The 24,811-nt window shown below is 33.9% G+C and overlaps 1 long non-coding RNA gene across 1 annotated transcript; it reads right to left on the bottom strand.

Annotated features, from left to right (window-relative positions):
- Positions 1 to 1,088: 1,088 nt before the first annotated feature.
- LOC133789935 (uncharacterized) lies at positions 1,089 to 1,387 on the bottom strand. Its single transcript, XR_009873796.1, has 2 exons — positions 1,279 to 1,387; positions 1,089 to 1,119 (listed from the first exon to the last, which is right to left on the bottom strand). It is a non-coding gene; the product is annotated as an uncharacterized LOC133789935 (long non-coding RNA).
- Positions 1,388 to 24,811: the final 23,424 nt, after the last annotated feature.

Below are 24,811 nucleotides of genomic sequence, written 5' to 3'. Positions count from 1 at the left end.
AAGTGTGGTTTCTTTTATAGTGGGCTCTAATGGCCCCTGATACATTGTGGTCCAGGGGACCAAATGGTATGCCAGTACACTGTCAGTAGAGTGGTCTCAGAGGTAGTGGTCTTGGCTCCAGTACGTGGTCAAATATAATGAGGATGTTCCCAATACTTATTTTGTATGAATGTCAGAGGAGTGGCACCAGGCGTAGTGGTGCTGGTGGTGGTGTCGATTCTGACATCTGGCTAGAAGTATTCAGGCCATGTCCCTCTCCTAGTACTCCCACTACTTGTTTGGCATGAGTATGTGGATCAGGCATACGGGGTCTTAAGGGTCGTACCTCGTACAAGATTGTACTAGTATGACCCTTTTGGATTATACTTGGGCTTTTACCTCCAAATGCTGGAGCCTCGATACACTACAAGAAAAAATGCTTTTAATAACACCAAAAATGTGTTATCAAAACCTACGATAACACTTTCTGATGTGTTAAGACAGACTATGTTATCGATAGGTCAGGATACTTTACATAACACTTTATCAATGTTATACATATGTGTTATTGTACTGTCAACGATAACACAATTTCTGTGTTATTTTAATATATAGATAAGTGTTGAATTATGTTATTTATAGTCGATACTATAACACGTTTTTTGTGTTATACTACACTTTAGTATAACACTTTTTTTGTGTTATACTACACTTTACTATAACACATTTTTTGTGTTATACTATACTTTAGTATAACACATTATTTGTGTTATACTACACTTTAGTATAACACATGTGTTATATTAGCTTAGAGAAACAAAAAAAAATTTTACTTGCACAAAACTAGGAAAACAAATATGAAAGTTGAAACCAAATAAGGTAACATAAATAGATTTTTATTAATTAATCAAATGTAATTACAATATTTAGTCTACTAGTCTAGGCTTAAGAAATCATATTACAACATGGTGGGTTGAATTAAACCCTGAGCGCAAAATAGAGACAATATCTGTCTTCTTTGTGAAATTCTTTTTTATGCCAAGCAATCCTTTGAGCTGCTGAAGGGCAATTGTAATGGCAGCTCCTCCCAGGAATCCAACAATGGCAGCATGGGATAGAAACTCAATCAAGAACCCCAATCTGAAAAAGGATCCAGTCATTTTAGAGAAATATATAAAACATATAAAGTGCAGTTTTTTTTTTTATTTGTCTTAAACCATAAGCATTGTTGTATAAAACTTATTCTTAACTTCATAAAGTTTGAAACTAAAATGAGCAACTCAACTATGATTAGCTTACCATTTCAATCTCTTTGCCAAGATGTTAACACCCATGGCCATTATAGCAGCACTATTAGGATTAGAAGATAATTTCCTGACCAAAGTGCAGATGATCTCAACAATCCTGGGCAAATGATAATAGACAAGACCATTAACGTGGCAAGAAACAAACATAACACATTACATAGGAAAAAAACAGTATTTACCACACTCAATGCCCATTAAAGCAAAACACACAGCCTAGCAGGTATTGCTGCAGAAGCTTTTAGTTAATTAGTATTGTCAAAACATCAGAAATCTAGATTAGTTTCAGTTAGATATCCCAGTTGCACAAGATTCTAAGTGTTCATCAGAAATCTAGATTAGCTTCAGTTAAATAACATGTCATCTTCCTATAATATAGCATGAATAATTTAGCAGTAATCAATATCTCTGTAGTCTCTAGAAAGCTAGATTTTCAGTTAATATGATATATAGAAGGTTTACAGTTAGACCAGGTTTAGTTTCTTTGGTGACTACACCGAGTCTCATATCCAAATTCTTTTCAAGACAAGATATTTCCAAATTATACACAAGTTTTATGGAAAAGTATTAAAATAAGAACCTTAAGTGACAATTACTTCACTTTGTTGTAGTGATTATCTACACTTCATTGTTAAATTATGTAGTTTCTTAAGAGAAGTTCAAAGTCAGCAAAATTACTAGTGGTATCAATCTGCATTTTTGCCAAACTTTACAATATTATTCACTAATCAACTGAAGTCAAACAAGGACATACCTTCAAGTCACTGAATGTATTGAACAAGATGCACATGGCAGTGACTCAAGGAACAACTCAAAGACAGCTTTTGTTACAACGAAAAAATACTTATAAAAACAGAAGACAAGGCATCATCAAGAAAGGACCATGCAATAAATTTTATACAACATGCTTTCAGATCAAAAAAATACAAAGAAGAAGAAAACTTTTGAACTATCCCTAAGTAAGAAGCCCACAAGAACCAAACATAGCAGAGCATATCAATTTCTGGGGTGGATGGTGTTGATACATATTGGTTTCAGTCACCAGGTTGTTCATCACATATGCAGGAGGTGGAGGCAAGTTCCTTTCTGGTAGATAAACTGGAGGAGCCTAAACAATACACATAAGAAACAAAATTACTATGCCCTTACTCACACTTAACCTGCCACTTGAGCATATATTTTATATTATATACTGAACACACATTCCACAATGTGTATTTTAATTCCTTTGACATAGTAACAATTTTAATTTATAATTAATGAGATTCCATAACCTGGACAGCAAGATTTACTTAATCTACCACTTGAGCATGTTGCTTTTGAATATTTTATATTATATACTGGACAGTCATCTATACTTAAGCACCACAACTAATTAACAACTCTGTCGAGACCAACAGCTTAAAAAACTAGTTTGGTACAACTAACTTCTAGATTGAATTACTATTGGTTTGGATCAGAAAATCATATCCTACTTGCATAGAGCTCAATATAAGGCAAGCATCGATAATCAAATATTAAAACTAAACACAATAAATGAGGAAAAATATGGTCTAATATATGACAAGCACTTTCAACTTGCAAGCATCTTAAATCTAGTTAAAGAAAATTAAAAAATTAATTGTCCTTAAAGAAAACTATGGTCTACAATACTCACTGTTCTACCAAGAATAAATGCAGCTATAGCACCAATGGTTGTACCAATAGAATCAGCAACGAACCCCAAAGGCAACCCAAATAGATAACCTCCACCAAGCTGTAAGAGAAAATAAATAGCACAAATAAAGCATTGATAAAAAAAAATACTAACAGATACACTTTCACACTTAAACCAAATAAGTTGACTAGACAGACTTTATTCATTCAGAGTTCTATTTTTTTGGAGGGGGGAGGATCACTGAACAGATAATTACATACTTTATTAAACAGACTATAAAGGTCCAAAATAATGTCATTGTTTTAGCTCTGCAATAAGAATTAGTGACTTTAACTTACTGTAAATATTGACTTGTTCTACTTCACAATACCAAAATCCATGGAGTCACATCAATAATACCACTTCTCCTAGTTAACTAGAATGAACTATAGAGATATTAAAACCGAGCACAAGTCTATATTATTAAACCACAAGTAAAGAACAAACAAATAAATAAAAAAGGCAAAAAAAATTATAATAATAAGTAAAAGAAACATACATGATTCTAGCACATTTTACTTGTAAACATTCAAAAAGAAGAAGACATTGTCAGGCAAATATCACAATTCAATAAAATGGCATGAAACCACCATTGCGATAGAAATAATGGCCACCCAAAGAACAATCATGAAACAAACATAAAACACATTGATTGGAAATTCCAAATCAATCATAATTTAGCAAGAAATCTTTGAGGTTTAATTATTCCATAAAAAATAAAAAGAACTAGTTACTAATTAGGCCTATTATTATTGGCTGAATATATGTCCAATAGGATTATAAGAAATGTACTAGGCATACTAAGTGATTATTATATATATTGCCTAGTGTTATAAGGGAAGAGATATAAAAAAAAAAAAGTTGATTATAAACAAGAGATGCAAGAGAGTAACTTTAATAAAAAGAGAAAATCGTATACAAAGTAATAACAGGATATGCAAACTCCAACAAACAGTTATAAGAATTCAATATTTAGGTTTTCTCTAAGTGGATCAAAATTGAAAACAGCAGCTAAAAAATTCATCTTTTTTTTCCAAATAAATTTCATTAAAGTTACAGTTGAGAACTCTAAGTATTGATTTAATCCTGCATAAGACTCCCCATTTTGTATATCACAGTCAACATGACTAGAGTGCAAATATTTAATCAAATATACTTTGTACTTTTCACACTTGTGTTTATTTAGACATCACACGAACAAAGACAGCCAGAAATTTATAGAGCATACCAGCAACATGAAAATTATGGGTTCAGCGAGGTTTTCCTGCTTTTCAAGTTTTGACCCATGACCTCTCCGTGAGACCGAGCCATCCACGACCCTCCGCAAGCCCGAGCCCTCTAACCCCTTCCATAGCCTTATCCGTGAGCTGCATTTGGAGTCTTGATCAAGGTCCTCAAATATGCAAACATAGAAAAACAGTATATTCATGCACAATTTTCAATAGAAATGAAAGAATATATATTGTACAATTTTCAATAGAAAGGAAGGTCTAGAAATTTTCAATATATATTGGAAAAGCCTTAGATATGCAAGCCTTAGATATGCAAGTCATATTTTCAAGTTCCTCTACCAGAAACTGAAAAATGATGAGAAACAATAGCCCCCAATAGCACAGAAAGATAGGGAGAGACCTTTATTTTTATAGATCATCTACTGTAACAAACTAGAGTCTCTTTATTTCTCATCAATTTTTTTAACTTAAGCCTCAAATGTTAAATAATGCTGTAATATAACAAAGATAACTTTCAAGTATAATTTAAGCCTCAAAAGTTGTAGATAGTGCTAATCATGAGGTATTGATATTAGAGTGTGTAATGCTCAGATGGACAATTCTTTAAAACCAGAAACATCGAAACAAAGTCGTGTCGTGCAACTCATATAAAAACAGAATCACTAAAATTGAACATTTATAGCATAAGAAAGAAAATGAAGTAATGATATTGTTCGTGAATTGTTCAGTTATATAAGACAAGAAGACCAAAATCAAACCATAGGCCAATATGTGACTGTAAATGGCTAGGGCCGTGTTACTGAGTTGTTATCTTTTTGGATAGTAAAATGTCTTATGATAACAAATGACTCTGTACATGAATATTAATGCTTTCTTTAGTTTCTTCTTCTTTAGACTATAAGTATCTAACTTTAAAATGTTTCTATATCTTGGTTCCCACCATCATTCCAATTACCAAAAGCCTTTGCCTTTGATTTTGGCATACTGTAAAGGAAGATTATCTGAAGTTATATTTATGTACCAGGATGGGTCATCTTTAGTTGCTAACTCTAAATATTTCCTAACAAGCGAAAAGGACATAAAGTGGTATTATAAAATAAAAAACCCATGTCCTAAGATCTAAACAAACCCCAAAAAAATTTGACGCAACTTAGAGACCTTCCAAATATCACATTTCTGTGATTTTCTTAAAAAGTCAGATCACTCTCAAATTTATTTTTAAAATATAAATAATAAAGATAATATTAGACAAATAAATAAATATAAAATTAATTACCACTTTCATAACTGGAAAGATATATGAAGAGCCATAATGATAAAAAAAAAAAAAAGGACTTACTCATAATTTCCATGTAAGCATTTGATCAAATAGATTGAGCATAATTTTGATCAAAATCAAATTATGTACAAGTCTATAATTCATTTATAGAATTTGAAGAGAAAAACAAAAGAGAAAAGAATTTACTAAGAAAAAGAACATAATGAGATTATTACCACAAATGTATCATCATGGTCTAAGAAGCAACTCTGAATAGTTTTTAAGATGAAAATGCAAAGACATAATCAAACTTTAAAAGGCAAGTCTTTACCAACACTAACTGGTTAGAAGGGGTTCTTCATTGAGTCACTAGTATCCCCAAACAATGCCAAAGTGCATAATTAAAGCACAGCAAAAAATCAAAAACCAGAACAGAAACCTACAAAGCAACTTAACTGCAAAAATGGGATGAGGAAACACTGGAAAAAAAAACTATGTGTAGCTTACTGGCCAGGTCAGTCAACTAAAGGCTACTGTATTAACATGTGGCACAATATATGTAGTCTAAGCTAAACCCATGATATTCCTCCACGAGAAAATAGTTTATTGACAAAGTTATACATATTCTTATTCATTTCCATTTATAAAAATAATATAACCATATTAATAAGGAAAGCATCTCAGAAGATTAGAACCAAAGTTATATATATATATAATATAATATCATTTCCTCTCAACAATGGCCTAGATAGATACCATGCAAGAATAAGCAACAAGTTTTGCTATTCTATTGATATGAATCATGATTTTTTAAATACCATTTAGCAGAGGTTTATTATAGTATTAGTATAATATATATACATACATATAGATATATGGTATGTCATTAAAAGGGTTTTTTTAATACCTTGGTGATGGTAGGCCACCATTTTGTGAGTGACCTTATGCAAAGTGATGCAGCAAAGGCAAGTCTTTTCAGCTGAGTAACATCATAGGCCCCTCCCAACTTTGGATCAATCAGTTTTTCAATTTCTCCTTGTTTCAATATTGGTTTGGCTTGTTCAATTCATAATTAAAAATTATTAAATTCAGTTCAATTACATGTGCTAAAATATTTACTAAAGCAAAGTCTAACACCAATAGAAAACTCCAATATTAGACATTTACCAAAACAATATGGCAAATTAGTAATATAATAAATCAAGTGGCAACTTTTTTATTGTATAATCATAAGGATTATATTAAAGCATAAACAAATATAATTAATTACAAAAATCAAAACTGATTTTGTTTACCCGATATCTCTCTTTCCCTTTCTTTCATTTCTTTCTTCTTCTACTTCCCTTCCACTGATCTTTTGGTTCTTCTTCCTCACCTTATACCCAGTAATAAAAGCTTTTATCATGCTATTAAAATACCCTGAAAAACTCATGTTGAAGCAACTATATTAAATTAAAGCAACACAAAACCAAAAAAACTCAGATTGATGCTTAAAACAAATACCTAGAATCTCATTTTTAACAAACAAAAATCAGTATTACAAATCACTAACTTCAATAATCCAAATTCTCAATTCACAAATTTCAAATTCAAAACCATATTAAGAAAATCACAAATCCATTACCATTCAAAAATAATCACCTATCTATACTCAAGACCATATCACAATAATTCAAACCCAGATTTACACAAAAATATAAAAGAAAAAAATGATTCAATAACCCAAAAATTAAAAACAAACATGAGAGAAATTAGATATCAGCCACATACTACTGGCATCACTAGCTATCAGCTGCAGAAGCATAGCAGCTGATAGCTCCAAGAAAGGATTTGGGATAGTAGTTATAATATGTATATATATCAGCATTAGTAGTCATAGACAGTTGTATTTTTACATCTTTTTTATGCATCTATACTCTAACAACGCTTAATTAATAATACAAGAGGTATTTGATTGATTTACAGATAGAAAAAAATAAAAAGTTGTTATATTCAAGTGATGGGCACGTTGGAAAACAGAGGAGGGGCTATAATGTAGACTAGACAAATGCTTAGTAACACAAACTATTATTACCGAGCTTAGCTTATCAATCCACGCCCACCATCACAGTCTGCTTAAGTTTTAGAATAACCCATTAACGTTTCTTAATCTTGTGCAACCCCAAAGCCTTAGTGATTGCAACATCATCTACAGCACCAAAAACACCACATTATCAAAATAAAATAAGAACACGTAATCTACCGAACATATCTTATACTAACATCAATATTAAAAAAAATCAATCTTACCTTGTTGAACTATCGCATATCACTTGTCATTATCTCAAGTCATGGCAATGGACATTTAACCAACAAATTTGTTAAACTATCGCATATCACTTGAGACAAATTTGTTAAACTATCGCATATCACTTGAGACACTATTAGCATTGGATTCTTCATTTTTACCTTCAGCCTCCTAAAAGAATGCTAAACATTAGGATAAAAATAAATGTAGGGGAATGGTCCAAAAATATACAGAAGTCAGAAACATTACATTCTTAGCTCGAGCCTCTGCTTTTCTCAATTTTGGCCTCATTTTCTTTTTCTGAGAAGGAGGCAACTTGGACATCTCATCATCTTCCTCAATGGTTGACTTTGGAGGGGAATCATACAACTTTATATAGCATCTGCGGATGAAAACACACAACCAACATATAAATACAGAGCAAAAATTAACAATGTATTACACCACAAGGAAATGACAATCCAGCAAAACTTTGATACTATAATATTCCATACCTTTTGCATCAAGGCAACAACCATTTCAGGACTCTCTGGTATTCCATGGTCCAGGAATGCGTACAGTAAAATAGTGCTTTTATTTTACTTATGACAACTTTAGAAAATATACATAAAAGAAACAAAAAGAAGCTATGAGTACTAGATGAGGTCATCTATTTACGTTCATCATGCAAGAATTATAGATATTGATCCAGAAAGCAAGCTTCTCCTGATGAGTGAGTGTCTGTAACTTGACAGAAGTAAGCTTCTCCGAAAATAATTTAGAAATAAAAAATTTACATAGCAGAGTTGTATAAAGGCTAAAGAAAAGAGATCAAATACACGATAGAGATCAAAGATTAAAGAACATAAACAAATAATAATAATAAAAAATTAACAATGGTGTCCCGAAATTCAACCCATTAGGGCATCGAAACCCCCAAATGAGTCCAAAAAATACTCACATCTCACTCAATCACAGCTCACACACTCCACATTCAACAATCCTAGCTCACTTATAAATATAGATATGTATTATGTAAGAATGTACAGAGACTTGTATAAACACAGTATGATAAGGTACTTATATACCTGCATAGTTTGAAAAAGCCAAAGGCAAAAAGGATGATAAGGTCAACGCAGAGAGTACCTTGAGGAAATGACCCCTTCTATTCTCGCCGACGTCGAAGTAGAAGACTTGAGAGAAAGTAGGGAGAGAGAGAGAGAGAAATCTATGTAAATACAATGAAAAACGAAAGAGAATAGGAATAGGAATACGACGATGGCCCGCGTGGGTTGAAGCTTCGACAGCCTCTGAAGATCCCTAGCCAGCGCGTGTAGGGGAGGGTGGCAGTCGGGCTCCACAAAGAGACAGGCGAGAGAGAAAGAGTGAAGGAGAGGTCTAGTGGGAGAAAGAGAGGAGAGAGAAAGATGAGGAAAAAGAAGAAAAGAAAGAGAAAGAGAGATCTGAATTATGAGAGAGAAGGAAATAATGACAGAGAAGGAGAGAGGATGATTTTGGACCGTGTGAAAAATTTTGGGGCTGGGGGGAAAATTAGGCGCCAAACTACATTAAGTCCCGCCTATATGCATATAAACTTATATATATTATAACTCTTTTTTAAAAGTGTTAAAATTTTGTGTTATGGAAATGGGCTTTTGTTGTAGTGATAGGTCTTCATGGGAGACATCCACTTGAGGTGCAGGGTGCGAGACACCTGGGATGCTTTAAGCACGTAGCCGAGGTGTGGGTGAGACATCGTCTCGTGAGGCCCATGTTGCTGGGCCATGGGTGCGCGTGGCCAAGGTGTGGGCGAGGCACCATCCCGCGAGGCCCGTGTTACTGGGCCATGAGCGCGTGAGGCGCGAGACCACCTGGGTAGCTGTGGGCGTGCGAGGCGCTGGCCTGGGCGAGGCGCGAAGCCACCTGGGCAGCTGCGGGCACGCGAGGTGCGAGACCGCCTGGGCAACTGCGGGCGCGCGAGGCACTGGCTTAGGCGAGGTGTGAGGCTGCCTGGGCAGCTGCGAGCGCGCGAGGTCTCCTGGGCAGCTGCGGGGTGCGAGGCGCGAGGCTGCGTGGGCAGCTGCGGGCGCGCGAGGCATGCGACGGGGATCCTGTACAGCTCACCTGCCAGAGTTTCATTCAGAAAGGTTTATCAATACTCATTTGGGGGCGTAAGCATAGGTACATACTTAAGCACTTTTGGGACCTTAGCACGTGTTTTGTACCTTTCATAAGCGCGGAGTTTTGAGCATCCACATGCTGTATACGCGTTTTTCAGATTTTAATGTAGTAACTGGGACTTCTATTTCATTTTATTTATATATTCTATTGATACTTCTTCTCTATTCTAATCTATATGATGTCCGTTTAATGCTAGTAAATACTTTATCACTATTTACTTGATTTAATGGTTTTGATTCAAAATTCGAAAGACGAGAATTGAATATGCTATCATTGTATAGACAGAGGTTGCATATTGGACGAAAGTACTTGTATGAATTGTGTAGTAATTAAGTTTCCATGTTTAATGCTTTTTATATGTTCAAGTTTGTCACAGAAATGTAGAAAACCTGCATATAGATTAAGATCTTATATCTTGAAAAAGAATAGGAATCGATTATATTAACCTGCTATTAGAATAGAAAGAAGAGATTTAGAATTGATTATTAAAAATAATAGAATGAACAGTTGATGAAATTAATTCCTAGGCTTTTTATTATTGAATTTTAATTAGTTGATTCATTGTTTTGTTTCCAGTTATTTAATTTTTGTTCATAGTTTATAGTATTCCTTTTACTTTTAATTATTCAATTAAATTTTAATTCACCCAATAGAATTTGAAAATAAATTAGTGGTATTTGGAAATCAGTCCTCGTGGGATCGACACTCTATTTATCATATATTACTTGATTCGACCACGTATACTTGCGTGTATAGATTTTCATGATCAAGTTTTTGGCGTTGTTGCCGGGGAGAGGTTGGGGCAGGTTGTCCCCAGGCCAATTGAATGGCTGCCTCTAGAACGGCAGTAGCTTCCCTCTGTCAGTGGTCCATGTCACCCTGCTGCTCATTCAACTCTTGAGGTTGCCGATCAATTCCTCTCTGCTGCAACGCCATTGTTTCAGCCACATTCTCCTTATTAGCCCTCAGATTGGCAAACTCTTCGTGTAACGCAATCAATGTTGTCCTGAAGGTCTCAAAATCCATTTCCTCCACTTCAAACCCCACTTGTGGCTCATCCTCCGCCACGTTTTGTGGAAGAGGTTGGGTTGGTGCGACACCAGAAGTTTTTCCCGTCTTTCATGATGCTTTCGCCATTTGATCTTTTTCAGAGGTCTTGAGTTTCGCTCTCAATGAAAGCACCAAAATGTGGACCCTCGAAATGGTCAACGACACAAAGTTAGATAAAACGATAGAAAATAAGATGAAAATGAGATGAAATCAAGACGAAAAGATAAACGACACAAACAATTTATAGTGGTTCGACCCCAATCAATGGTAATGACTTACGTCCACTTAGTGTTCTTATTGATGTAGAATTCCAAGAACAGTGATCAATGAAATAGGGTTCACGAGTTTTACCAGATCCCAGACAAATACAATTGTGGTGGATAAAAACACTATCTTTCTCTCTAAGAATTCCCAAGCTCAAAAGTTCCAAGTTTCAAAAGTCCCCCCTCTTGAGCCCTTTAATTTTTATTTATAGACTCAAGGAGTTTTACATGGGCCAATGGGCCATAATTACATTTAATACAGACGTATATAAATAATAATAGAAATTACAATCAATACGTAATTACAAGATCACATATTTGAAGGAAATAAATGAATATATGCGACCAGGCTGGTTGCCCATAACTATGATGTCTGATAAGCCAATGCTCTTCTCGTAGATAGTCAAACATATTATACTCACTTAAAATTGCCACGTGCATCCCACGTGTAGGCCAATCCTGCCGCGTCATCAGGTAGTCCATTTTTAGGTAAACAAAAATAAATAAGTAATTAAATAATATTATAAAGATATTGTAATTAATTATTAAATTATTAAAAATAAAATTATATTACTAATTTACTCATAAGCTAAAAAATAATATTGCATAAGACGTAATAACTTATTCTTGGGTAAATACTATTTTGGACCCTGTGTTTTGCAAAAGTTACCGATTGGACCCTCTATTTTGTTAAATGACAATTTGGACCCTGCGTTTTACAAAATGATACCTTGAGCCCAATTTCGGTCAAACTTTTTTTAATATGACCAAAATACCCCCGAATTTTATTAATTAATGAATTAATTAAATAATTCAAAATATGTTTTAAAATAAAAAATAAATTAAATTAATTTTAAAATAAAAAATATATTACTTGATTAAAATCAACAATTTAGATCTTAAAAAACATTCAAATCTTCAAAACACAGACATTCAAAAATCAAAATCTCAAATTATCCCAAAATCATTCAACACCCGAACATCTCCCAAAAGTACACCCATAATCCAATAATATCACTAAAATAATGTAAAACTTTCATAGATCGAATAATAGAAACTCAGCTGCCTGAGCCCCTACTCCTCCAACTTTGCTTAACCCCCGCTCCTTCAACCATATCGCAGCTCAGAGCCTCTGCAATGGTCGCCAACACCAAGCTTCCGCCATTGACCTGAGTAGTATGAAGAATAAGAGAGAGGTGGAAGAGGAAGAACAATAGAAAAAAGAAAGGGAGAAGAGAGCGACACCCAAGTTCACACGTGACCAGTTCTGCTGCTGTCGAGGGAGCCAAGCGACTTCGCATGACCATATTTTTTGTTGTTGAAGGAGCAATGTCGTCGTCGTACATCTCCGCTACCAACTCTAGACTGGCACCCAAGGTCTCGCATGACCATATCTATCGCTATCGAGGGAGCCAAGCGACTTGGTGTGAGCATATCTATTGTCGTCGAGGGAGTCAGGCCGCCGTCATGCATCTCCGCCACCAACTCGAGATCTCCAGATTTCCAGCTTAGAGCTCCGGCCAAATCTGAGAACAACAAGAAGAAAAAGAGTGTGGGGAAGAAGAACAATAAAAAAAAATGGTTGTATCCGTTTGAGATTTTAGGGTTCTTAATTTACTTTTTAGTTTTAAGAATTAAGAGTTTGATTTTAATTTTTGGTTTTTAAGTGTAGGATTTTAATTTTGATTTGTTTTTTTTAAGTTTATTTTTTTAATTAATTTAAGTTATTTTTTATTTTAAAATATATTTTGAATTATTTAATTAATTCATTAATTACAAAAGCTTGGGGATATTTTGGTCATATTAAAAAAAAGTTTGACCGAAATTGGGCTCAGGGTATCATTTTATTCCACATTGTAAAACGCAGGGTCTAAATTGTCATTTAACAAAATAGAGGGCCCGATCGGTAACTTTTCCAAAATATAGGGACCAAAATGGTATTTACTATTTATTCTTTCATAACACATCATAATTTGATATTTTGAAAAAAAAAAAAGATTATAATTAACTACATTTTCCTTAATAATTATAAATATTTATTTTTGCCAAAGATAAGATATTATTGTCACTTAGTGATAATTAAGGAGATAGACAGCCATGAAATTTTAACTATAATTTCCCTCAATTTGAATTGTCTTAGATGATATTTAAATTTTTCTTGATTATTTTTGTTGAAGATGTCGAGCGACAGAGATAGGGAGAATCACTACAAAAAAAAAGGCTTTTACAAGCGCATTTTTGCGCGGCAAAAGTCCCATTTTTCACCGACAAAAGTCCTTTGGCCTTTTTCAATGCATTTTTGCATTAGCAAAGGGTGACGGCGAAAGTTCGCTAGTGTTATCCCCAAAAATTGGAGATCAATGACGTGGCAATAAAGGTGACGAGTGGCAGTGCATGGTCAGTAAAAGACAGATTAATAGTCAATAAATACATTGACTCCTCAGAGTTGTGATAAAGTGACCCGGTAGACTGGTGAAGAGTTTGGACTGCTTGAAAGATGTCATAACCAAGCTAAGTGCATCCTAGGAGACCCCAAGGGTGTGGTCCGAGGAGACCCCAAGGGGGTGGTCCTAGGAGAGCTAAGGAGAGTGCATCCTAGGAGAGCTAAGGAGAGTGCATCCTAGGAGATCCCAAGGATGTGGTCTGGGGAGAGCCCAAGGGACTTTGGTCCGAGGAGAACCAAGAGAGTGGTCCTAGGAGACCCCAAGAGAGTGGTCCTAGGAGACCCCAAGGATGTAGTTCGAGGAGAGACCAAGAATTTGGTCTTTGCGCATATGTCCAACCAGTGCATGGTTGTCCAAATAAAGAAATGGCATGCTAGAGGAGAGTGTCATGTTAGAGGAGAGAAGTGCATGTCCAGCACTTGCATGTCATACCAGCAAGTGTATGTCCGACCAGCATGTGTATGATCGACCAGAGTGGAGGTGAGGTGGATCAACTAGCTAGAGGAGGACTAAGTCAAGATTCCCAGAAACAACTTCAACAAGATACGCGGGAATCTCTCATTCTTCCCACAAATGAGGGGTTTTGTTACATTTTGAATGTTTTTTTGTAATTTAAATGTAATAAATATAATAAAATATCCCGATTCTAGGGGATATCAGATGTATGATCCTAAGCCTATAAATAGCGGGCTTATGGGATTAGAGGGGCTTCTTATTCTTCTTTCTAGACTTTTGGGAGATTTGGGTCTGAGTATTCTAGAGAGAGAAAATTTGGGTTTGAGTATTCCAGAGAGAGAAAGCGCTGGTATTTGAAAGGATTCTTGTATTTTTGCAATCTGTACTGAAGAAACTCAGTTGGCTCAGTCCATCTGATCTTGAGTATAGATCTATAATCACAACTCTAAGTGGATTAGGCTATTACCGACTGATCGGGGCTGAACCACTATAAAATCTCCTGTGTTATTTATTTTTCTTGATTAAACTATCTGTGTCGTTTAAATTCTCCTGAAGATTTATCGTTTTTTACGTTCTCACGTCGTTGGCTAAAAACACAGTCAACAGCTAGTAATAAGATTTTTGTCAGCGAAAAATTAGCCGACAAAAAAAGTGGCACACCGAGAAAAATTGTTTACACAGAATAGTGAAAAACACTTTTTTTGACACACTTTTGTGCTAGCAAAAGTCAAATCCTTTGCTCGCGCAACATCACGCCAGCAAAAGTCAACATTTTTGGCAGCATAAAAAAATGTTGGCAATGGTCATCACTTTTGCCGACGTAAAATTGCGCTAGCAAAATCTTTTTGCCGACGTTACAATGCGTGGACAAAAGTTTATGATTACACCAATAAATGTTGGTTCATTTTACCGACTTTGTCTTTTGTCGGCGCAAAACTGATATATATTATTTTTATCAAAATTAAAACAAATTTTAAATTATTTTTTATTAATACTTTTAATTTTAATATATAATTTCCAGCCTCCTCTTACATCTTCTAAGGTGAAATTTAGCATGGGTGAACTCCAAGGGTAGTATGGGTGAACTCCAGGTATCAAGACTTTGTAACGTAAGCTAAGCATTTTTTTCAAATTTTCTTTCCAAAATCCCTAATTCATGAGTGGGTTGTTCTCTACTCCGGCAACACTATTGTTTATTGATTTTCTGGAAGTAATTATTTAATTAAAATGTAATCATATTTTTGAAATTGTGTTAATGGTTTTATTTTGGGTTTAGACTCTTTTGAGATTTCATCAAATCAAATCCATATTTATAATGTTGAAACTTGAAATCTGTAGTGTGATTAATATGATATTTGCAGAGGTTTTTAAAGTAGAAGGCGTGGAGAAGGATGTTATTGGGGATGGGGTTTTCAGTTTTTTCTTGGATATAGTTATTGTAAGTGGTCGAGTTAGATTCAGTGGATATTTCTATTTGTTCCGGAGTATTCAACCTATAATTTCTAGTAATGATATTTAAAATCCAATAGTTTGATTGTGAAATGCAATGTTATTGACGGGAAATAGATCCGTGATGAAAGTTACCATTTCTAATCTCTTGTATCATTTCGTGGTGATGATGTACAAACTAAAGTAACCTCTATCCTGTGATTAGCACCAATACCACAAATCCAAATCCATATAACTCTTCTCATTCTCGTTCACTTTCAAACTGTGCATTTATGCATATATCATTATAAAATTGTTTAGATTAGTGTATCCAAGATGCAGTGCTAATTAAGTGCTCTATCATAATCCACTAAGATTTTGTATTAATAATGGTATTGATGTATAAATAGTTTCTTGCATTGTAAGTGTCACTCTACTAAAATAATTATGAATTGACATTCAACCCCCCCCCCCCCCCCCAAAAAAAAAAAAAAAAAGAAGAAAGTGTAGAAATGCATGTTCCAAAATATATTTTAGTAAAGCACTTGTGCATAACTTTGAGTTGTGCTTTTGTTGTCTACTGTAGACTTGCGTGCATGTTCCCATAACTTTGCATGTTCCAAAATATATTTTAGTAAAACACTTGTGCATAACTTTGAGTTGTGCTTTTGTTGTCTACTGTAGACTTGCGTGCATGTTCCCATAACTTTGAGCTTTAATTTTACTGTGTGAAAAAGAAGTCTGTTTGACCCTATACAAAAAGGATAGGCCTAGCTTCTTAAAACTTGTTCGAATTAAATTTACAAACCTTAGTGCTGATCTCCAGTCTCATTGAGTAAGTCTCCGACATACATAAGACAATTTTTGAACCTTGTCTTTCTAAGTAGTACCATCATTACATGTATACTCCTCAAAGTATGTCCTCATAGATTAAAATCGATCTAGATGCATAACAATCGTAATGTGGAATAAACTTGTTATTTATAAATTTAGAGGAATGAATATGTATACCTCCAGCTATTGTTATTGATAATCTCGATCTAGCTTTAGATTTAGGAAATAAAAGAAACAAAAATTACAACGAATACACAGGCTTCCAAACTCTTACTATAGCTCTTTAGATGGAGTTATTAAAAGTCAGAATGAGCAATGAGCTTGGGGACTGGTACTCTATATTTATAGAGTGAGACCTACCATCAGAGTTACTGCCACAGTTACAGAGGTTGAGATATTCTCTCAACTTAAATGAGATATTTCCTCCATTTAATTAGGAAATTCATATTGGGCTTAATAGGTAAATATTGACCATTAATTTTGATATATTAAATGAATAAAAAAGCAATTAGTTGTAACAAATAGATTTAATATATATCGCTATAAAATATCCCAACATTCTCCCACTTGGTCAGCATTTAATTAATGTATAACTTAATCCCAACGATTATCCCTGTTAGATAATAAGCACATGAATCGTGGCGATAGGTCCTCTTTTTATGGCGAGTATTATCTTCTATGTATTAAAATCTATTTATTACATAACAATGTACTTTATGGGGCTATGTACTTAAACGAAGAAACCCTATGTTTATTCAGGTCCTATAAAATTTTCTCAAATAAAATTAAAATGCACATAAATATGAGAAAACATCAAAATAAGAGCTTCATTGATAATAACTTCAGTTTGTACAATAAATTTACAAAAGGGAACCAAGTCCCATGTTCACTACATGATCCTTGAGTTTATGAGGTGGCAATATTTTCGTCATAGGATCAACAATCATCAATTTAGTACTAATGTGTTGAATGACCACTTTATTTTCTTTAACACGTTCTCTTACAGCTAAGTACTTTATGTCGATGTGCTTGCTTCGACTACCGCTTTTGTTGTTCTTAGCCATGAATACAGCAGCTGAATTGTCACAGAACATTCTTAATGGCCTAGATATGGAGTCTACAACTCTAAGGCCTGAAATGAGACTCTTTAGCCATACACCATGTGATGTAGCCTCAAAACATGAAACGAACTGGACTTCCATAGTAGAAGTAGCAGTTAAGGTTTGTTTGTTACTCCTCCATGATACAGCTCCACCAGCAAACGTAAACACGTAACCAGAGGTTGATTTACGTGAATTAGTACAACTAGCAAAATTTGAATCTGAGTAGCCAACTACTTCCAGGTTATCGGTTCGTCTAAACATGAGTTTGTAATCCTTAGTACCTTGAAGGTACCTCGTAACTTTCCAGTGATCCAACCCTGGGTTACTCTGACAGCAAAGGCAATGTCGAGTCTTGTGCACACTTGAGCATACATTAAGCTTCCAACAACAGAAGCCTATGGAATGTTATTCATTTCTTCCTTTTCAAAATCATTCTTTGGACACTGACTAAAATTTAATTTATCACCCTTAACGATAGGAGCAACACTTGGTGAACATTCTTTCATCTGAAATCTCTCTAAACCTTTGTTAATGTAGGTTTCTTGAGATAGACCTAAGATACCTTTGAATCTATCTCGATGGATCATAATGCCAATGGCATAAGACACATCACCCATATCCTTCATCTCAAAGTTCTTTGAGAGAAATTGATTCACCTCATGTAGCATGCCCTTATCATTGGTTGTAAGAAGAATATCGTCCACATATAAAACAAGAAAACAAATCTTACTCCCACTGACCTTCTGGTATATATATTGATCAATGACATTCTCTTCAAATCCAAAAGAAGAGATGACATCATGGAATTTTAAATACCATTGGTGAGATGCTTGTTTTAAACCATAAATGGACTTCTTAAGTTTGCATACCAAATGCTCACAATCACTAGAGGAGAATCTCTTTGGTTGTTTCATGTATACCTCCTCCTCTAGGTCACCATTTAGGAAGACAGTTTTCGCATCCATTTGCTGCAGCTCTAAATCGAAATGAGCAACTAATGCCAGTAAAACTCTGAGGGAATCTTTCTTAGATACCAGAGAAAATGTCTCAGTGTAGCCAATTCCTTCTTTTTGAGTGAATCCCTTAGCAATGAGTCTCACTTTGTGTCTCTCAATGTTGCCTAATGAGTATTTCTTTGTTTTGAAGACCCATTTACACCCAATAGCCCTCGCCCCATTAGGCAACTCAACAAGATCTCAGGCTTCGTTTCTCTTCATAGAATTCATTTCTTCATTCGTGGCATTGTACCACAACTTCGATTCTTTGTTATTCATAGTTTGTGAAAACGTTTCTGGATCACTTTCGGCTCCAATATTGTAGTCATATTCTTGCAAATACACAACGTAGTCACTAGGTATCGCCAATTTTGTTGTCCTAGTGGATCTTCTTAAGGCTACACCAGCAGGATCTTGGGGAGCGAGTGGTTCAACTTGTTGTTCAACAATTATAGGCAACTCCTAAACAACTTGATCCATTCGAACTTCATCATTGGCTTATGGATCTTCAACAATTAGTTGTGGTGGTTCAGTATCCATTTGGACTTCAGGGGTGTTATCAACCACAATCAATCTTGCTCTTGAGGTGGAAGGTTTTGAAGGATCTTTCTCAGAACCTAAGTCCTTTGATTGATCACTCCCACTAATCAAGACATTTTCAAGAATTTTTGCATTCCTTGATTCCGCAATCCTAGTGCTATGAGATGGACAATAAAACTTGTAACATTTAGACCTTTTAGCGTATCGAATAAAGTATCCACTTATGGTCCTTGGGTCCAGTTTCTTCTCTTCAGATGGGCATCCCCAAATGCTTACATGTTGCAAACTCGGTTTCCAACCTTTCCATAATTCAAAGGGAGTTCTTGAGACTGCCTTGGTTAGAACTCGATTTAATATGTACACGGATGTCTTTAGAGCTTCAGTCCACAAGAATTTAGGAAGATTAGGGTTGCTGCTAAGCATACTCCACACCATGTCAATCAATGTTCGGTTTCTCCTTTTTGCAACACCATTTTGCTCGGGTGTACTGGGCATGGTATATTGGGCAACAATCCCATTTTCTTGAAGAAACTTTGCGAAAGGGTCAGGTGCTTGTTCATCTTCAGTGTATCTACCATAATATTCTCCACCTCTATCTGATCTCGCTATCTTAATTTGCTTGTTGCATTGTTTCTCTACTTCAACTATAAATATCTTAAAGACATCTATCAATTCCCTTTTGTTATGAATTAAGTAGATATACATGTAGCGTGAGTAATCATCTATGAAGGAGATGAAGTATTTCTGACCATATGAGTCAATGTCTGGACTACATATATCAGTATGTATGATTTCTAATAGTTTGGAACTCCTATGGACACCATTTTTCTTAGGCTTATGATTTCACTTAATGCAATCTACACAAGTATCAAAATCAGTAAAATCTAAGGTATTGAGTACCCCATCTTTCACTAACCTTCTAATTCTATCAATGGAGATATGTCCCAATCTCCGGTGCCATAATGTAGAGGAATTCTTATTAATAACACATCTTTTATTGCCAGCGTGAACATGCACAGTATTATAAGCGGTATTGTTTTGTAAATTAAAGCAATAAATACCATCAGACAAAATACTATTTCCAATACATTCAGATTTATTATATAAATTAAAAATTTGTCTGAAAATGTAAAGGAAAATCCAAAAGGCACAAGTCTTGAAACTGAAATCAAGTTTCTAGAGAAACTTGGTACATAAAAGGTATTTTCTAATTTTAAAATAAAACCGCTACTTAAAACTAAATGACACGTTCCAATAGCCTCCACATGTGAGCCCATCTTGTTTCCAGATAAGATGCTTTGCTCACTTCCCACTCGCTTCCTTAGGTTTTGTAAACCCTGCAAGAAATTTGAAATGTAAATTGTTAATCCAGAATTAATCCACCATGTGTTAATATTAACATTAACCATATTAGATTCATAACATACAAATAAAATTGGATTACCTTTATCGTCCATCTATTTCTTGAATTTGGCGCATTCCTTTTTCGCATGTCCCTTCTTTTTGCAGAAAAAACATTTGATGGAAACCTTCTTTATTATTTCTCCTTGGGGAGACACTTTACTTTCCCCTTGTCATTCTTTGATGGTTTGCGTTTCTTTCCTTGGGTGGCCATGTGAGCACTTTCACCTTGTTCCTGTAGAAGCCTTGCTTTTTCTTGAGCACACATAGTTATCAGTTCATTGATACTCCATTTGTCCTTATGTGTGTTGTAGGAAATTTTGAAAGGCCTCTATTGAGGCGGAAGATTGTTAAGGATTAGTGAACCAAGAAAGTTTCAGGAATGACTACATCGAGCTTCTTTAGTTGAGCAGAAATGTCCCTCATATTTGAGATATGTTCTCTAACTCCTTTGACACCAGTGAACTTTATATGTAAATTTGTTTAGATTCGAGTTTGATTTTTCACAGATCTAGAAATTGAAAATTTATTGTAATTTTGATATTTGTTCTATTCAATTTGGTGCTCGATTTCAATAGTGTGAATGTCCTACAAGTTAATATGAAAAAAAATATACAGGTTAATATGAAGAAAAAAAAAACAAAACACCACAAGTCGACTGTATAGAAACCCAGTTGTGATGCAAAACATCACAGGTCGGTTGTCTAACCAACGACTATATTGTACACCATAGGTCGATTGTACAACTAACCTACCATGTTGTACACCATAAGTCAGTGGTACAATCGATCTACCATGTGTTTACATGGTATGTCATTGCATGAGAGATCGATTCTGAACTGACTTATAAACGTTTAAAGGTCAGTTTTTAACTGACTTCTCATGCAATTTTTGTAGGAATGCTATATTCCAACTCAGCTCTCATGCTTCTCCCACTAGTGCATATACACATTAATGAAAATTGAACTCATGAAACGATAATGTTTATATTTATTTCATTTGAAAATAGTTTTACCTACATTATTTTTAGTAGCTATAACTCCAGATATTTGGTTGTTTTTACTTTTCAAATCTATTGTTTTGCCTTTACGAAATTTGTTTCGGTGGCTTAATTACAAGCATATAAATATATAAAACGCAGAAATAACTATGTGGTATATATATGTTTGGTTTCGAAGGAATTAAAGGACAATATAACTGATGCGATTTTATAATAAAACAACACATATTTTCCTTTCAACACTTCTAAGTGTATATATATTATATATAAATATATATAATATGGCAATGATATGTATGGCACAAAAAATATCAATTTGTTAGTGCCACATATAATTAATGTGTCAGAATAGGATAAAAAAATAAATAAAAAATAAAAGCAAAAAATGATACGATTATTATATGATTTTAATTTTTTTTAGATAAAAACAAAAAATGAAACTAAATTAATTATTTTAAAAATCATGGCATCATGTTAGTAAGAAAAAATATAATGCTGAAATTTGAGAGGTAAAAATAAACAAATATATATGAGATATTTAATTGTTATTAATATATATAATTTAATTTTGACCGTATGCTTGAATCTAGTTTCATCCAATGGTATAAAAATAGTATAAAATTGATTTAAAAATATATATGTCTATTAAACCTATCTCATATAAAAATTGATTTGTGACAAAACGTAAGCAACTCTAATAAATGTATAATACCTAATTACCAAAAATTAAAATTAAGGAGCAATTTCACTTTTGAAAATAAAATAAAATGAAAGAACCATTAAAGAAAAGTAAAACGAAGTAGAGGTTTTTGTAATTATATGCATCCAAGCAAAATTATATTTGTCAAGGGTTCTTATTTTATTTGGTCGGCCGGTAGGGGGGATGACGAAGAAGCCTACGGTAGCTATGGACGTTGGTCATGAGGAATTTTCTAAATAAATATATGTATATATATTTATATTTATATTATTCCAAGTACTATTATACTATAATGGTATTCCAAAATAAATTATTACTTACGTTACATCTCACGCCAGAAGTCTTAATTAGGATAGCTTACAGCTATATGTGTTGTGTGTATGTTTGGAGGTTGGAGGGGCCTTATGCTATCTCGAATTAATCTAACCCAATAATGGGAAGGGAAATTTTTATATGAATTAGTATATTTTATTTAGTACAGTTATATACTATTATCACACCGAAAAAATCGATCGGAGGATAATATACTGATCGTAAGATATATTTAAGTGACGTGTTTTAATCCAATGCGGGATCGATCGATAGAACTTGCTCCCGTACGATGCTATACAACTTGGAGAAGTTTTTGTCTTCACTATATAGCAGTACTTATAAACGAAAGTAAAAAAATTCCAATCTTATCATTTCGTTTGTTTTGAGTAATTGGAAAAATCCATCTTGAATTTTTAAAACTTTGCAATGTTCGAGAGAAATATAAATAAGGTATCCAGTCATTGTCCGAAACAGAAGAGATGGAGCCCTAAATAAATATATATGTATATATATTAATTGATCATGTATGTACCAAAACATCCAGCCGATTAATATACGTACGTTCCTATCATGAAAATACTAAATATCGAATAATATATATCTAATTAATTTTATGGAATAATATAGTGGTTCCATCCCATAGATACGTGGGATTGTAAGCATATCGATCATTATCCGATTTCATAGACTTTCGAGTATATGGAATTTATTTTTTATTTTTTTATTTATATATATATAGACTGCTAAATCTGTTTGGGTCATTAAGGTTCCCTTGGGTAGAATAATTAGAGCTACTTGGAAACCTTAATTTAAACCACAAACAATTTATAATTAATGCAATCTACATACTTAGGTGTGGAGATAGAGAAAAAAAAAAGAATCCAGTACCCCCATATCCATACGGCCTCTTGTTCATTGGTGTGGCAACCATGTATGTTATTGTTTGGTGGAACATGCAATGCAAAAGAGCATCAGAGCCCACATATATGAACTTTTCTGATAAAGCGCTTTTGATTCTTCTCTTCAAAATATCTTTTTTTGGACAGCTAATAAGCCCTGATCGATCCCCACTCAAAAATGAAGACCAAGTATTTTTTTGCACTTTTTCTCTCCCACATCGACCGTCTACTTATGATTAACCTAACTTTTTGTACACGTATACATATAAATATATGTGTATATATATATATTTATATTATAGGCCACATATAAATAAATACAAGCTCATCTATGGAGAGGGGCAGAATGATATATAGTCATTAATATATAGGGGCCTTCTTGACTCGATTTCTCTATTAGATTGAGATTTGTAAGACATTAAGGGAGCCGCTGCGACCCAAAAAGACATTTAACTTTCTTTTCATGCGTTGCCCACATGGAACCAGACGACACTTGCTACTGATCATATTTGAACCATCCAATTACTGATCATATTTGAACCATCCAATACTTATCACCAAATAATTGCAAAATTGCTCTAGCTAGTTACAGGTTATAATTAATTGTTTCTTTCTCAATTACATCTTCTTTGCTATAAAAAAAAACATAAATGACCAGACAAAGAAAATATCAAAACACTATTTTAATATAGGATTTTCCCATCACTTTTAAACTTTTACGTCAATTTTACATAAAAATTACATGATAAAAAATACGAACGTTTTTCTCACTGCATGCAATGGAAGGGGCCCTTCTTGTCATTTCTTTTTCTTTCAAAAAATGATGTGAGAAGCGGGCCTCTTTCGGCTGAGAAGTCTTTTTCCTCTAATTAGAACTTCACTAAGAAACAAAAAAAAAATAGATATTATTTGGGAAAAAAAAATATTCCATGTTAGTTTCATACATTATTTATATTTAATATATATATCACGGACATTCTATTCCTAATTTAAAAATTCGCTTTTTTGGCTTTACCTATCTCAATTTTTTATTATATTATTACTTTGTTTACTTATTTTTAGAAACAACAGTCAACCAAAGTTCAGAATGTGGAAGTGATGCATAGGATGCTCATCCTTCAGTTCCAGTCTTAGAATCATGTAGACTCTCAACCACGAGTTCAAGTTCAAGTCATCCTCGCCAGTACTAAGGAAAGTAGAATGAATGTGTTTAACTTTAGGTTATTAATTGTTTATAAATTAGGTTCAATTAAAAATTTAGGCCCATATTAAAAATGAATTAGAAAGTCTAATGAATCTAGGTCTAATAGAATTGTAATAAATTACTGTTAAACTGTAATTAATTTAAGCATTTTAATTAGTTTTACTTTTCCTAATTTGGCTCCTTTAGTTTTTCTTGTATTGGACATGTGTCCTCTCTTTATTAAAAACGGTTATATAAACCATGTACAGTGCTCTCTCTTTTTCAAG

Source organism: Humulus lupulus, chromosome 7 (assembly GCF_963169125.1).
Source record: "Humulus lupulus chromosome 7, drHumLupu1.1, whole genome shotgun sequence".
Classification (NCBI taxonomy): Eukaryota; Viridiplantae; Streptophyta; class Magnoliopsida; order Rosales; family Cannabaceae; genus Humulus; species Humulus lupulus.
This window is presented reverse-complemented; position numbering and strand designations above follow the sequence as displayed.